Genomic DNA, 14,171 nt, shown 5'->3' on the forward strand with positions numbered 1-14,171 from the left:
ACCACAAAGATGGGGAAAAAACAGAGCAGAAAAACTGGAAACTCTAAAAAGCAGAGCACCTCTCCTCCTCCAAAGGAACGCAGTTCCTCACCAGCAATGGAACAAAGCTGGATGGAGAATGACTTTGACGAGCTGAGAGAAGAAGGCTTCAGACGATCAAATTACTCCGAGCTATGGGAGGATATTCAAACCAAAGGCAAACAACTTGAAAACTTTGAAAAAAATTTAGAAGAATGTAAAACTAGAATAACCAACACAGAGAAGTGCATAAAGGAGCTGATGGAGCTGAAAACCAAGGCTCGAGAACTACGTGAAGAATGCAGAAGCCTCAGAAGCCGATGCGATCAAATGGAAGAAAGGGTATCAGCGATGGAAGACGAAATGAATGAAATGAAGCGAGAAGGGAAGTTTAGAGAAAAAAGAATAAAAAGAAACGAACAAAGCCCCCAAGAAATATGGGACTATGTGAAAAGACCAAATATACGTCTGATTGGTGTACCTGAAAGTGACGGGGAGAATGGAACCAAGTTGGAAAACACTCTGCAGGATATTATCCAGGAGAACTTCCCCAATCTAGCAAGGCAGGCCAACATTCAGATTCAGGAAATACAGAGAACGCCACAAAGATACTCCTCGAGAAGAGCAACTCCAAGACACATAATTGTCAGATTGACCAAAGTTGAAATGAAGGAAAACATGTTAAGGGCAGCCAGAGAGAAAGGTCGGGTTACCCACAAAGGGAAGCCCATAAGACTAACAGCGGATCTCTTGGCAGAAACTCTACAAGCCAGAAGAGAGTGGGGGCCAATATTCAACATTCTTAAAGAAAAGAATTTTCAACCCAGAATTTCATATCCAGCCAAACTAAGCTTCATAAGTGAAGGAGAAATAAAATACTTTACAGACAAGCAAAAGCTGAGAGATTTTGTCACCACCAGGCCTGCCCTAAAAGAGCTCTTGAAGGAAGTGCTAAACATGGAAAGGCACAACAGGTACCAGCCACTGCAAAATCATGCCAAAATGTAAAGACCATCGACACTAGGAAGAGACTGCATCAACTAATGAGCAAAATAACCAGCTAACATCATAATGACAGGATCAAATTCATACATAACAATATTAACTTTAAATGTAAATGGACTAAATGCTCCAATTAAAAGATACAGACTGGCAAATTGGATAAAGAGTCAAGACCCATCAGTGTGCTGTATTCAGGAAACCCATCTCACGTGCAGAGACACACATAGGCTCAAAATAAAAGGATGGAGGAAGATCTACCAAGCAAATGGAAAACAAAAAAAGGCAGGGGTTGCAATCCTAGACTCTGATAAAACAGACTTTAAACCAACAAAGATCAAAAGAGACAAAGAAGGTCATTACATAATGATAAAGGGATCAATTCAACAAGAAGAGCTAACTATCCTAAATATCTATGCACCCAATACAGGAGCACCCAGATTCATAAAGCAAGTCCTTAGTGACCTACACAGAGACTTAGACTCCTACACATTAATAATGGCAGACTTTAACACCCCACTGTCAACATTAGACAGATCAATGAGACAGAAAGTCAACAAGGATACCCAGGAATTGAACTCAGCTCTGCACCAAGCCGACCTAATAGACATCTACAGAATTCTCCACCCCAAATCAACAGAATATACATTTTTTTCAGCACCACACCACACCTATTCCAAAATTGACCACATAGTTGGAAGTAAAGCTTTCCTCAGCAAATGTAAAAGAACAGAAATTATAACAAACTATCTCTCAGATCACAGTGCAATCAAGCTAGAACTCAGGATTAAGAATCTCACTCAAAACCGCTCAACTACATGGAAACTGAACAACCTGCTCCTGAATGACTACTGGGTACATAATGAAATGAAGGCAGAAATAAAGATGTTCTTTGAAACCAACGAGAACCAAGACACAACATACCAGAATCTCTGGGATGCATTCAAAGCAGTGTGTAGAGGGAAATTTATAGCACTAAATGCCCACAAGAGAAAGCAGGAAAGATCCAAAATTGACACCCTAACATCACAATTAAAAGAACTAGAAAAGCAAGAGCAAACACATTCAAAAGCTAGCAGAAGGCAAGAAATAACTAAAATCAGAGGAGAACTGAAGGAAATAGAGACACAAAAAACCCTTCAAAAAATCAATGAATCCAGGAGCTGGTTTTCTGAAAGGATCAACAAAATTGATAGACCGCTAGTAAGATTAATAAAGAAAAAAAGAGAGAAGAATCAAATATATGCAATAAAAAATGATAAAGGGGATATCACCACCGATCCCACAGAAATACAAACTACCATCAGAGAATATTACAAACACCTCTATGCAAATAAACTAGAAAATCTGGAAGAAATGGATAAATTCCTCGACACATACACTCTCCCAAGACTAAACCAGGAAGAAGTTGAATCTCTGAATAGACCAATAACAGGAGCTGAAATTGTGGCAATAATCAATGGCTTACCAACCAAAAAGAGTCCAGGACCAGATGGATTCACAGCCGAATTCTACCAGAGGTACAAGGAAGAACTGGTACCATTCCTTCTGAAACTATTCCAATCAATAGAAAAAGAGGGAATCCTCCCTAACTCATTTTATGAGGCCAGCATCATCCTGATACCAAAACCTGGCAGAGACACAACCAAAAAAGAGAATTTTAGACCAATATCCTTGAAGAACATTGATGCAAAAATCCTCAATAAAATACTGGCAAACCGAATCCAGCAGCACATTAAAAAGCTTATCCACCATGATCAAGTGGGCTTCATCCCTGGGATGCAAGGCTGTTTCAATATACGCAAATCAATAAATGTAATCCAGCATATAAACACCACCAAAGACAAAAACCACATGATTATCTCAATAGATGCAGAAAAGGCATTTGACAAAATTCAAGAACCCTTCACACTGAAAACTCTCAATAAATTAGGTATTGATGGGACGTATCTCAAAATAATAAGAGCAGTCTATGACAAACCCACAGCCAATATCATACTGAATGGGCAAAAACTGGAAGCATTCCCTTTGAAAACTGGCACAAGACAGGGATGCCCTCTCTCACCACTCCTATTCAACATAGTGTTGGAAGTTCTGGCCAGGGCAATTAGGCAGAAGAAGGAAATAAAGGATATTCAATTAGGAAAAGAGGAAGTCAAATTGTCCCTGTTTGCAGACGACATGATGGTATATCTAGAAAACCCCACTGTCTCAGCCCAAAATCTCCTTAAGCTGATAAGCAACTTCAGCAAAGTCTCAGGATACAAAATCAATGTGCAAAAATCACAAGCATTCTTATACACCAACAACAGACAAACAGAGAGCCAAATCATGAGTGAACTCCCATTCACAATTGCTTCAAAGAGAATAAAATACCTAGGAATCCAACTTACAAGGGACATGAAGGACCTCTTCAAGGAGAACTACAAACCACTGCTCAAGGAAATAAAAGAGGATACAAACAAATGGAAGAACATTCCATGCTCATGGGTAGGAAGAATCAATATCATGAAAATGGCCATACTGCCCAAGGTAATTTACAGATTCAATGCCATCCCCATCAAGCTACCAATGACTTTCTTCACAGAATTGGAAAAAACTACTTTAAAGTTCATATGGAACCAAAAAAGAGCCCGCATCGCCAAGTCAATCCTAAGCCAAAAGAACAAAGCTGGAGGCATCACACTACCTGACTTCATACTATACTACAAGGCTACAGTTACCAAAACAGCATGGTACTGGTACCAAAACAGAGATATAGATCAATGGAACAGAACAGAGCCCTCAGAAATAACGCCGCATATCTACAACTATCTGATCTTTGACAAACCTGAGAAAAACAAGCAATGGGGAAAGGATTCCCTATTTAATAAATGGTGCTGGGAAAACTGGCTAGCCATATGTAGAAAGCTGAAACTGGATCCCTTCCTTACATCTTATACAAAAATCAATTCAAGATGGATTAAAGACTTAAACGTTAGACCTAAAGCCATAAAAACCCTAGAAGAAAACCTAGGCATTACCATTCAGGACATAGGCATGGGCAAGGACTTCATGTCTAAAACACCAAAAGCAATGGCAACAAAAGCCAAATTTGACAAATGGGATCTAATTAAACTCAAGAGCTTCTGCACAGCAAAAGAAACTACCATCAGAGTGAACAGACAACCTACAAATGGGAGAAAATTTTTGCAACCTACTCATCTGACAAAGGGCTAATATCCAGAATCTACAATGAACTCCAACAAATTTACAAGAAAAAAACAAACAACCCCATCAAAAAGTGGGCGAAGGACATGAACAGACACTTCTCAAAAGAAGACATTTATGCAGCCAAAAAACACATGAAAAAATGCTCACCATCACTGGCCATCAGAGAAATGCAAATGAAAACCACAATGAGATACCATCTCACACCAGTTAGAATGGCAATCATTAAAAAGTCAGGAAACAACAGGTGCTGGAGAGGATGTGGAGAAATAGGAACACTTTTACACTGTTGGTGGGACTGTAAACTAGTTGAACCATTGTGGAAGTCAGTGTGGCGATTCCTCAGGGATCTAGAACTAGAAATACCATTTCACCCAGCCATCCCATTACTGGGTATATACCCAAAGGACTATAAATCATGCTGCTATAAAGACACATGCACACGTATGTTTATTGCGGCATTATTCACAATAGCAAAGACTTGGAACCAACCCAAATGTCCAACAATGATAGACTGGATTAAGAAAATGTGGCACATATACACCGTGGAATACTATGCAGCCATAAAAAATGATGAGTTCATGATCTTTGTAGGGACATGGATGAAATTGGAAATCATCATTCTCAGTAAACTATCGCAAGAACAAAAAACCAAACACCGCATATTCTCACTCATAGGTGGGAATTGAACAATGAGAACACATGGACACAGGAAGGGGAACATCACACTCTGGGGACTGTTGTGGGGTGGGGGGAGGGGGGAGGTATAGCTTTAGGAGATATACCTAATGCTAAATGACGAGTTAATGGGTGCAGCACACCAGCATGGCACATGTATACATATGTAACTAACCTGCACATTGTGCACATATACCCTAAAACTTAAAGTATAATAATAATAAAATTAAAAAAAATCAGATGCAAATACTATAACATATTAAAATTTGATCAAGCGAAGTGGTAATTGCATGGATGTACCTTATATTTATGGCAATAGTTTTCTGTGTGTAATATTTCACAACCAAATCAAAAGAGGTAGAAAGGTAAATTAGAAAGCTGTTTGGTAATTTAGGTGAAAGTTGATAAGAGTATGGTTCAGAGCAGTAGTCTGGAAAGGAAGGAGGAGAAATAAATATGTAGGCTAAACAGAGAGATTGATTGGATCAGGGCATGTGAGTAGGGAGGAAGAGTCCATAATACCTTAGAGGTTTCTACTCTTAGTGCTGTGTACATGGTGTTGCAATCACTGAGATACAGGTTACCCAAGGAAAGCCAGTTTAAATACAAGACAGGAATATATTTTCTGCCATGTTGCATTTGAAGTATCTATGGGACCTCCTGGTGAAGGCATGAGACTGAAATTTGAATACATGATTCCAAAACTTGCAAAAAAGTATGGATGGACTACATGAATACGGGAATCAATAGAATTATAGATGGTGGTGTAAACTATGTGAGCCCATGTAAGTGATAGCAGAGTGAGATGAGGAGCAGAGAAAGGAGGCTGAAGTCCTAAAAATCTTTAACATTTAGAGGGTTGGAAGAGTAGGGGAAGTTCAAAGGGTAGTTGGGGTTGGAGAGATACAGAGGAGAGCCATGAAAGTGCTGTTTCACAGAGGTCTATAAAGTTAAAAATTTCTGGGAGGTAACATTTGGTGGCTTTATGTACAGCAAAGACATTCAGTAAAATAAGGCTTAAGAAACATGTTTACTGAGTTTTGCAAATAGGAGGTTACTTGTTAGCAAGAATGGTTTCAGGCAAGTGAGGGTTGGAGGAAGAAGCCAGATTGAAATGAGCTGAGGAGTGAAGGGCATAGATTTCTCTTTTAGAAGCATCACCAGGACTAACATTAACAATGTAATTGTCATAAATATCACTACTATCAATAGTGATAATCCTTTCCCCCATTACTGCCTCAATTACTATCCTGTCCATTGGCCTATTTGTAATTCCTTTTCTCTTTCCTCTGCTTCTCTCTTTTCTCTTATCAATTAACCAGACATATTTATACACCCCTACTACGTTTGTTTGGCTCTGTACACAAGATAAGGCTCTTGCCCTTGAGGGGATGAGTTGATGGTGTTGATAATAATAGTTGATGGTGGAGAAGACAGGCATGCAAAAATGTGTCTTTACTACATGCCCTTTGTGGTAGTCATTCATATAGTTGACTACATATTTACAACTCTCTTCCTCTTGCCACCATAGTAAGATTATACTTCCTTGATCCCTGTAGTTGAGTGGGGCCACATGTTTAATTCTGGCCAATGAGTTGTAAGTTAAAGAGATATATGCTACTTCTAGGTTGTGCATTTAATTGTTGGTGTGAAATCCTCTAGAGCAGATGTGGCCAACTACAGTCTGTGGGCCAAACCAGCTGTAGCCTGTTTTATAAATAACATTGTGTGAGAATGCAAATATCCCTATTCGTTTACATATTTTCTATGGTTGCTTTCATACTACAATGGCAGGGAAGTTCTGACAGAGACTGTATGACCCTCAAAACAGAAAAAGTTTGTGGGCACTTTCTCTAGCACAATATAGCTTATCCTGATGCTCCATACAGAGGTAGGGTAATGATGTGTACACGACTGTGTAAAAGTCTATAGATGTTCAAGGAGGAGATATATTGGAGAAGACTAAAAGGGTTAGAATGTTTTCTTGGATAAGATGTAACTTGAACTGTTACTTGAAGTAGGATGAAATGAAATAGAAAAACAAATGTCACCCTTTTTTCCCTAAACCTCTAGATGTTTTTTATTCATTGTACATTACCATTTCCGAAGTGTGATAGTCAAAACTGAGTAAGAAAATTCATCCAAAACTTGGAAATAGGCAAAAAGGTGACTGAATATCTTTGCAAAGTCATACTGGAGTATTGGCAATATACTTATACTGCCTGAAGATTGATTCTTTAGATCAGTGGTTCTCAAACTCTCAGAATCCTGTGGATGACTTGTTAAAACAGAGTACTGTGCCCCATCCCAGAGTTTCTGATTCAGTAGATCTTGAGTAGGGCTTAAGAAATCGCATTTCTACAAGATCCCAAGTGATTCTGGTGCTGCTGGTCTGGGGAGCATACCTTGAGAACCATTGTTCTAGAGGAACATACCATTGTTTAGCTTACCATTTTCTGTTGATTAGCGAAAAGATTCTGTAAGGTTACATGTTACATGTTAACTTATACAAGTTGCTGATGATTTTTGTTCAGTAGAAATGCAAATAATTTCTGTACATTGAAAAAGATAATGCCCCCACATAGGGCATTAATCTGTTTTGTATTTCAGCAATTTAGCAATCTTATTTCAGCATTCTTTCTTTCAGTATCTGTATATACTAGTCTCTCCCATCCTTCTTTTTTTTTTTTTTTCGAGACGGAGTTTCACTCTTGTTGCCCAAGCTGGAGTGCAATGGCACCATCTCGACTCATTGCAACTTCTGCCTCCCAGGTTCAAGTGATTCTCCTGCCTCAGCTTCCCGAGTAGCTGGGATTACAGGCGCTCGCCACCACGTCCAGCTAATTTTTCATATTTTTAGTAGAGACGGGGTTTCACTATGTTGGCCAGGCTGGTCTCGATCTCCTGACTGCAGGCAATCCACCCACCTCAGCCTCCCAAAGTGCTGGGATTACAGGCTCTCAGATCCTTCTTTAAACAGCTCTACCACCCCTTTAATATCCTCATTAATAAGTTAAATAAATATTTGTGTGAAATAAATTTTTGGCATATTTTCATGGTTGTCATGATTTTTAACTTTTTGAGAATTATGCCTTGACAGGTTTGCGTGATCAAATAAGTTCCTGAAAAGCCAAGTTGAACAAATTTATATAGGATTCTTTTTTAATAATAGTTTTAAAAATTGATACATAGTTACACAAGATTCATAACTACACACATCTCCCAGCCTTTAATTTGCTGTTTGAAAAGTAGATAATGCAACATTTCACAAACTCATTTGACATTGGACACTTTTTTTGCTCAAAATATCTTTAGAAAATACTGCCCTACATAGTTAGCATCAGTGATATCACAGTCACTACCACAGTCTTTAAAAGAAATATAAGTTACCTAACTGAATCTCATCTCAGTGGGAGAAGCATATTTTTAAAGATGAGGTAAGAGAGCTTTTGTGTCATTTGGCACTAAGGAGACCTCTATTCACGGTGAGGAAAGGTTTTTGTCCCCTTTTTATTTCTTAATACCAAGCAGGATGCCCAACACCCCATCAGAAGTCCTAAGAGATGACAGAGAAGTGTCCAGTACATTGTTTTTCTTGCCCAAGCCAAATTTCTCATTGCCAAAAACCTTTCTTTTCCCCCCAGCAAAATGTTTGTATATTTTTCCTTTTTCATTGATGTCTAGGATAACTATCCCACAGAGTTGGAGAACACTCACCAGTGGTTTGGGAGAAAAAGTAGCTGTGTCAGGAAATCTTGGTTCTATATCAGTAACCCTACATCATCAGAGGCCTGGATTGAGCCCAAACCCATGTTCCAACTATGGTTTCTCATTCTGGAAAGCTCTCTTGTCATTTGGGGCTTTTTTTTCCCCAGGAAGGCTCTCACTTTCTCTCTCTACAGCCAACTGACTCTCTTGAGTGCTGACTAAAGTTGGAGAATTTGAGGATTGTAAAGATTGTCATTTTGTGGTTGGCTTAGAAGAAAACCTCGTAGGGAATCATGTCTCTAAATCTATGAAACAGAGAAACTGCTCTTCTTAAGTGGGCAAGGACCCGGAAGACTGTTCCTATGGATAATTGTGTATTAGTCCAAAGTGAATAAACCATGTAGGTTTATATTTGAAGTCCCCAGAAACATTTCCACCAAACAGGAGTGTGAGGTGGTCCTTCTAACCTTTAATTTAATCACCTCTTCTCTACCTGCTAGAATATATTCTCTCAGGCAGCTTTCCCCCAAATTTCATCAATGTGGAAAACTATTGAGGTTGGTAACCTTATTGTTAGTGGGCTCCGCAGAAATGTATGGGGATCTTAGCATCCAGAGTTCACACTCACATCACTGCCCACCAGTTCCTTTGATGTAATGCAGACTGGAACAAGTCCTTGCTATATGATTCCCTCAGGTAGGTCTCCAAGATTCAAGACTGAACCCTGGCTTTTTCCCTAACTACCATCAAACTATCCCATACTCACAGTGATGTAGATAACTCCAAGTGGGCAAACATTCCTATATTTCATCAATCATTTCTTCCTCTTTTTAGCTTACTGTTGACTGCCCAAGCAAGGCACTTTTCACAGTATGTAACAAGATTTGCTCTTTGGCTTGGAGAAATGTTCTTGCAATTCATTCCATTTGCATGTGCGATGGTCACTGTCTTATATCTTTTTAAATTTTAACTTTTTATTTTGAGATACTTGTAGATGTACATGCAGTTATAAGAAATAATACAGAGAGATCCCGTGTATTCTTTACCCAGTTTCCTCTAATGCTAACATTTTGCAAAACCATAATGAAATATTACAAGCAAGATATTGATATTGATACAGTCCAGATACAGAACAGTTCCATCAGCACAGAGCTCTATCCTGTTGCCATTATATAGACACATCTACCACCTTATGTCCCATCACCAGTTCCTGAACCCTGGTGACAACTAATTTGTTCTCTTTTTCTAAAAGTTTGTCTTTTCAAAATGTTATATAACTAGAATCATACAGTATGTAACCACTTAGGATTTGCTTTTTTCCAAGTTAGTATTAATTCTCTAGAGATTAATCAAAGTCGCTACATGTATAGTCCATTTTTTTGAGCATTTTCTTTTTTTATTATTATACTTTAAGTTCTAGGGCACATGTGCACAATGTACAGGTTTGTTACATATGTATACATGTGCCATGTTGGTTTGCTGTACTCATCAATTCATCATTTACACTAGATATTTCTCCTAATGCTATCCCTCCCCTAGCCCCCCAGCCCCCAACAGGCCCCAGTGTGTGATGTTCCCTGCCCTGTGTCCAAGTGTTCTCATTGTTCCATTCCCACCTAACAGGGAGAACATGTGGTGTTTGGTTTTCTGTCCTTGTGATAGTTTGCTGAGAAAGATGGTTTCCAGCTTCATCCATTTCCCTGCAAAGGACATGAACTCATCCTTTTTTTATGGTTGCATAGTATTCCATGGTGTATATGTGCCAAATTTTCTTAATCTTAGTCTATCATTGATGGACATTAGGGCTGGTTCCAAGTCTTCACTATTGTAAATTGTGCCTCAATAAACATATGTGTGCATGTCTTTACAGTAGCATGATTTATAATCTGTTGGGTATATACCCAGTAATGGGATCACTGGGTCAAATGGTATTTCTAGTTCTAGATCCTTGAGGAATCACCACACTGTCTTCTACAATGGTTGAACTAATTTATACTCTCACCAACAGTGTAAAAGCGTTCCTATTTCTCCACATCCCCTCCAACATCTGTTGTTTCCTGACTTTATAATGATCGCCATTCTAACTGGTATGAGATGGTATCTCATTGTGGTTTTGTGCATTTCTCTGATGACCAGTGATGATGAGCATTTTTTCATGTGTCTGTTGGCTGCATACATGTCTTCTTTTGAGAAGTGTCTGTTCATATCCTTTGCCCGTTTTTTGATGGGGTTGTTGTTTTCTTGTAAATTTGTATAAGTTCTTTGTAGATTCTGGATATTACCCCTTTGTCAGGTGGCTAGATTGCAAAAATTGTCTCCCATTCTGTAGGTTGCTTGTTCACTCTGATGGTAGTTTCTTTTGCTGTGCAGAAGCTCTTTAGTTTAATTAGATCCCATTTGTCTATTTTGGCTTTTGTTGCCATTGCTTTTGGTGTTTTAGTCATGAAGACCTTGTCCATGCCTAGGTACTGAATGGTATTGCCTAGGTTTTCCTCTAGAGTTTTTATGGTTTTAGGTCTAACATTTAAGTCTTTAATCCTTCTTGAATTAATTTTTGTATAAGGTGTAAGGAAGGGATCCAGTTTCAGCTTTCTACATATGGTTAGCCAGTTTTCCCAGCATCATTTATTAAATAGGGAATCCTTTCCCCATTTCTTGTTTTTCTCAGGTTTGTCAAAGATCAGATGGTTGTAAATGTGTGGTGTTATTTCTTTTTTTTTTTTTTGAGATGGAGTCCTGCTCTGTCACCGAGGTTGGAGTGCAGTGGCGCGATCTCGGCTCACTGCAACCTCCGCCTCCCGGGTTCAAGCAATTCTCTGCCTCAGCCTCCCGAGTAGCTGGGATTACAGGCGACTGCCACCATGCCTGGCTAATTTTTGTATTTTTAATAAAGACGGGGTTTCACCATGTTGGCCAGGCTGGTCTTGAACTCCTGACCTCACGATCCACCCACCTCAGCCTCCCAAAGTGCTGGGATTACAGGCATGAGCCACCACACCCAGCAATGTGTGGTGTTATTTCTGAGGCCTCTGTTCTGTTCCATTGGTCTGTATCTCTATTTTGGTACCAGTACCATGCTGTTTTGGTTACTGTAGCCTTGTAGTATAGTTTGAAGTCAGCTAGCCTGATGCCTCCAGCTTTGTTCTTTTGGCTTAGGATTGCCTTGGTGATGCAAGCCCTTTTTTGGTTCCATATGAACTTTAAAGCAGCTTTTTTCCAATTCTGTGAAGAAAGTCAATGGTAGCTTGATGGGGATGGCACTGAATCTATACATTACCTTGGGCAGTATGGCCATTTTCACGATATTGATTCTTCCTACCCATGAGCATGGGATGTTCTTCCATTTGTTTGTGTCCTCTTTTATTTCATTGAGCAGTGGTTTGTAGTTCTCCTTAAAGAGGTCCTTCACACCCCTTGTAAGTTGGATTCCTAGGTATTTTATTCTCTTTGTAGCAATTGTGAATGGGAGTTCACTCATGATTTGGCTCTCTGTTTGTCTGTTATTGGTGTATGGGAATGCTTGAGAGTTTTGCACATTGATTTTGTATCCTGAGACTTTGCTGAAGTTGCTTATCAGCTTAAGGAGATTTTGGGCTGAGACGATGGGGTTTTCTAGATATACAGTCATGTCGTCTGCAAACAGGGATGATTTGACTTCATCTTTTCCTAATTGAATACCCTTTATTCTTTCTCTTTCCTGATGGCCCTGGCCAGAACTTCCAACACTATGTTGCATAGGAGTGGTGAGAGAGGGCATCCCTGTCTTGTGCCGGTTTTCAAAGGGAATGCTTCCAGTTTTTGCCCATTCAGTATGATATCAGTATGATATTGGCTGTGAGTTTGTCATGAATAGCTCTTATTCAGCCATTGCTGAGGCTTGAGTAGGTAAACAAAGTGGCCAGGAAGCTTGAACTGGGTGGAACACACCGCAGCTCAGCAAGGCCTACTGCCTCTACAGACTCCACCTCTGTGGGCAGGGCAGAAGTTAACAAAAGGCAGCAGAAATTTCTGCAGACTTAAACATCCCTGTCTGACAGCTTTGAAGAGAGCAGTAGTTCTCCCATCATGGCGTTTGAGCTCTGAGAATGGACAGACTGCCTCCTCAAGTGGGCCTAACTGGGGGACACTTCCCAGTAGGGGCTTACAGACACCTCATTCAGCCAGGTGCCCCTCTGGGATGAAGCTTCCAGAGGAAGGATCAGGCAGCAATATTTGCTGTTCTGCAATATTTGCTGTTCTGAAGCCTCTGCTGGTGACACCCAGGCAAACAGGGTCTGGAGTGGACCTCCAGCAAACTCCAACAGACCTGCAGCTGAGGGACCTGACTGTTGGAAAATTAACAGACAGAAAGGAATAGCCTCAACATCAACAAAAAGGACATCCACACCAAAACCCCATCTGTAGGTCAGCAATATTAAAGACCAAAGGTAGACAAAACCACAAAGATGGGGAGAAACCAGAAAAGCTAAAAATTCTAAAAACCAGCGTGCCTCACCTCCAAAGGATTGCAGCTCCTTGCCAGCAACGGAACAAAGCTGGACGGAGAATGACTTTGGCGAGTTGACAGAAGTAGGCTTCAGAAGGCTGGTAATGACAAACTTCTCTGAGCTAAAGGAGCTGTTCTAACCCATTGCAAGGAAGCTAAAAACCTTGAAAAAAGGTTAGACAAATGGCTAACTAGAATAAACAGTGTAGAGAAGACCTTAAATGACCTGATGGAGCTGAAAACCATGGTACAAGAACTTTGTGATGCATGCAGTACTTTCAATAGCCGATTCGATCAAGTGGAAGAAAGGATACCAGTGATTGAAGATCAAATTAATGAAATAAAGTGAGAATACAAGTTTAGAGAAAAAAGAGAGTGAGAAGAAATGAACAAAGCCTCCAAGAAATATGGGACTATGTGAAAAGACCAAATCTACATCTGATTGGTGTACCTGAAAGTGACGGGGAGAATGGAACCAAGTTGGAAAACACTCTTCAGGATATTATCCAGGAGAACGTCCACAACCTAGCAAGGCAGGCCAACATTCAAATTCAGGAAATATGGAGAACATCACAAAGATACTCCTCAAGAAGAGCAACCCCAAGACACATAATTGTCAGATTCACCAAGGTTGAAATCAAGGAAAAAATGTTAAGTGCAGCCAGAGAGAAAGGTCAGGTTACCCACAAAGGAAGCCCATCAGACTAACAGTGGATCTCTTGGCAGAAACCCTACAAGCCAGAAGAGAGTGGGGGCCAATATTCAACATTCTTAAAGAAAAGAATTTTCAACCTAGAATTTCATATCCAGCCAAACTAAGCTTCATAAGTGAAGGAGAAATAAAATCCTTTACAGACAAGCAAATGCTGAGAGATTTTGTCACCACCAGGCCTGCCTTACAAGAGCTCCTGAAGGAAGCACTAAACATGGAAAGGAACAACCAGTACCAGCCACTGCAAAATCATGCCAAATTATAAAGACCATCAATGCTATGAAGAAACTGCACCAATTAATGGGCAAAATAACCAGCTAACATCATAATGACAGGATCAAATTCACACATATAAATATT

Source organism: Pongo pygmaeus, chromosome X (assembly GCF_028885625.2).
Source record: "Pongo pygmaeus isolate AG05252 chromosome X, NHGRI_mPonPyg2-v2.0_pri, whole genome shotgun sequence".
Taxonomy (NCBI): Eukaryota; Metazoa; Chordata; class Mammalia; order Primates; family Hominidae; genus Pongo; species Pongo pygmaeus.